The 220-nt window shown below is 33.2% G+C and overlaps 1 pseudogene; it reads left to right on the forward strand.

Annotated features, from left to right (window-relative positions):
• Positions 1-14: 14 nt before the first annotated feature.
• Positions 15-109, forward strand: LOC145719197 (U6 spliceosomal RNA; annotated as a pseudogene).
• Positions 110-220: the final 111 nt, after the last annotated feature.

Below are 220 nucleotides of genomic sequence, written 5' to 3' on the forward strand. Positions count from 1 at the left end.
CAATATGACAGGTGGGGCTCTCCTTGGCAGCACATATACTAAAATTAGAATGATACAGAGGCCCGTGTGCAAGAATGACATGCAAATTCCTGAAGCATTCCATAATTTCTAAAAACTGCTTGTAATTAATTATGTAAACAACATAAAATGTAAGAATTATGAGAAAAAAAGGTGTAAGAGTCATGTTTGCTCACACTATATGATTTACCTAAAATAGAAA

This window comes from Leptonychotes weddellii, unplaced genomic scaffold (assembly GCF_054177405.1).
Source record: "Leptonychotes weddellii isolate Sample4059 unplaced genomic scaffold, ASM5417740v2 HiC_scaffold_338380, whole genome shotgun sequence".
In the NCBI taxonomy this organism is placed as follows: Eukaryota; Metazoa; Chordata; class Mammalia; order Carnivora; family Phocidae; genus Leptonychotes; species Leptonychotes weddellii.